The sequence below is a fragment of the Saccostrea cucullata genome, unplaced genomic scaffold (genome assembly GCF_032062105.1).
Source record: "Saccostrea cucullata isolate Sc308-1 unplaced genomic scaffold, CSIRO_AGI_Scuc_v1 ctg9178, whole genome shotgun sequence".
Taxonomy (NCBI): domain Eukaryota; kingdom Metazoa; phylum Mollusca; class Bivalvia; order Ostreida; family Ostreidae; genus Saccostrea; species Saccostrea cuccullata.
This window is the reverse complement of record NW_026925608.1, coordinates 11318-13909: the sequence shown is the minus strand read 5'-3', so window position 1 is coordinate 13909 and position 2592 is coordinate 11318. Positions and strand designations below refer to the sequence as shown.

At 32.9% G+C, this 2592-nt stretch overlaps 1 long non-coding RNA gene across 2 annotated transcripts; it reads left to right on the top strand.

Annotated features, from left to right (window-relative positions):
- The first annotated feature begins 706 nt into the window (after window positions 1–706).
- On the top strand, window positions 707–2142 carry LOC134269340 (uncharacterized). 2 transcript variants are annotated; one of them, XR_009992555.1, is made up of 4 exons: window positions 707–1155; window positions 1337–1389; window positions 1672–1789; window positions 2031–2142. It is a non-coding gene; the product is annotated as an uncharacterized LOC134269340 (long non-coding RNA). The 2 variants fall into 2 exon arrangements; XR_009992554.1 differs by lacking the exon at window positions 1337–1389 and having other exon boundaries at window positions 717–1155.
- Window positions 2143–2592: the final 450 nt, after the last annotated feature.

Genomic DNA, 2592 nt, shown 5'->3' with positions numbered 1-2592 from the left:
AGATTAACTATGCATTCCCAAGCCTTCACAAGACTAAATAATTTATTTTCCGGATAACCAGAGGCATATTACTTTTAAATTCCTGCCACTGGACATATTATCTTTATTCAATTTTTTTAGCACAACTACTTTTTAAAAAAAAAATCTCCAGACCCCCCCCCCCCTCCTTCTTTTCAGAATTGAATGAATATTCTATCCCTGTCATTCAAACAAATACAAACAAACCAAAAAAAAAAGAAAAAAGAAACATAATCTTACCAGAGTTTTCTTTTTTTTCTCGATTTTTTCACTATTCACTTTCATCTGTATATGACTGGTTTGTAATGCACTAATGGACGAGTTTACATGTACATCATTCCTTACAAGGAAACGGTTTTAAAACTGAAATAAATAATTATTATCCTCAAATTTTTTTAATATTGTGAAGGAAAAATAGATTGAAATTACTCTGATTGTAGATATTTATTTTAATTCGTCATAAATTAAAATTTCTTGCGATGCACCATCTTTTGAACGCCTCTGTATTTAAAAGTGAAAGTAGCTATTAAGACCGAGTATTAATCATGAATAAAAAAAAAATCGACCGTCTTAATGTAAGTTTTATGTTATGAAGTAAACACTTTTATCTATAACTGGTTTATGAACAGATGTACAAACTACTTACCACGAAGAACGATATACAGTCTGTAGGCCTGACGTTACACTCAATCATCGGCCCCTCTGCTGTAGGATGGTCAGCTATTACCAGTATTTCGATGCCTGGATTGGTAAAACGTAACATGTGCACGTGTATAATCATTCAGCATAAACACACAACATTTGGTAACTGGAAATACGTCCTTTTTATCGTTGAATTTTAAAAAGATCATCTTAACCCCTTGGCTTATTAACGTTTCGCGGATTTTAGTTTCTGTAATATTGTGACGTCATATAAGTACGTAGTGCATCACCCAACAGTTAGGCCTGTTTGAAGACTGATCATTCACACAGCAAAATAATATGTTGGCGATTAAAAAAGTATGGAGTTTTTATTATGCAGTGGAAAAACACCAGTTGTGATCTTCTTGAAGCAAAGCTTCGTCCAGTGTATCTTTATCCTATAGTATGCGTTTTCAAGACGGGAAGTTCCAGCTGCAGATTTAAGACACATTGAAGGTTTGTACAAAGTAGCCTACCATGCTTTTATTTAAATTATGCAACTATATTGTGTTTATTTGGCAAATGTTTCAATTATTATTCAAAATAACTTGCCTTTTTTAATTTCCAACTTGCCCAAATAATATAATATAATAATGTAAAAAAAAAAAAAAGGAAAATGCTTTTAACTATTTTTAAGATTATTTCTGGGATTCGGGATTTTCCAGTTTTGATGTACAGCTTCTTTCTAAAGTAAATCGTACTTTTTCGACTTCTAGCGTAGAAAAAAAAGAAATATAGTCGTAGAAATGTTTGCAAATTATGGCGTGTGTTTAGAAATCTTTATGGTTGTACCCCTTAATTATTTGGTCTGATAAGTTTTTTTTACTCCATGCCCCACTCTCACCAAAGAGTTTGGTTCGGCCGTTGTGATTTTTTTCCATAAAAATAATGCATGCAGTGGCAAAAGTTACAAAGTTCATGTTTGTTTTGTCTAGGGATTTTTAAATACATGTCTTATTTTTTTCTTAACAGTGTTGAGTGACACTCAGATGGAATCTACAGCAACATTAGACTACAGTCTGTGATGATATCCGATTCTATGAGACCTGAGTCTGTTTGTTAAAATGGTGGCCAACGACCATATCATAAGGTTTTATATTCAATATTGTGCCTCACTACTTGTATTTGATTATTGAGTGATGATTACATGAATACATAAAATTAAAAATCTGCGAAAGAAGCATTTTTATTAATATTTAGAGCGTATAACATAAATTATTATGTTGGAACAAGACGATGTGTAATTATTTGGTGAAACAATGCCGAAAATTATATACAAATTTACACGAATTCAAACAATGTTGTGTAACTAACTCCGATTCTATTTTCAGGCGAAGTACTGAGAACTGCACAGACTAAATGGATTACTTTAGGAATCAAGAAGACAACATTTTGACAATGCATAAAAGATTCTACGCAAATAATTTTTATCAAACTGTCTTTGAAAATACATCGTTTTTATTTAATTTTACTTATCTGCAAGTTCTTCTCCATAATTAAAATAAACGTTAAAATTGATCATTCATCGGCATTACTTGATTTATAGAAGTCTGCTGTAAAAAAACCAGTTTTGACAAATACAATATGTACATGTATAACTATATTTTTTACAAGGAAGATTTTATTTGCATTAGCCGTATGAATTAAAGCTATTCCAATGCCTGCAGTCCCTATACATGTTTATACAGTGGAATGTACAACGCCTGCATTGCATCAGTCTTTTGAGTCTATCATTGACTGCATTAGAACTTATGTGCATGCAGTCGGCCAATGCCTGCATTGACTGAGCGATGAGCAGTCGGCCAATGCCTGCATTGACTGACTGCGCAGTCGGCCAATGCCTGCATTGGCTGACTGATGTGAAGTAGGCCAATGCCTGCATTGACAGACTGA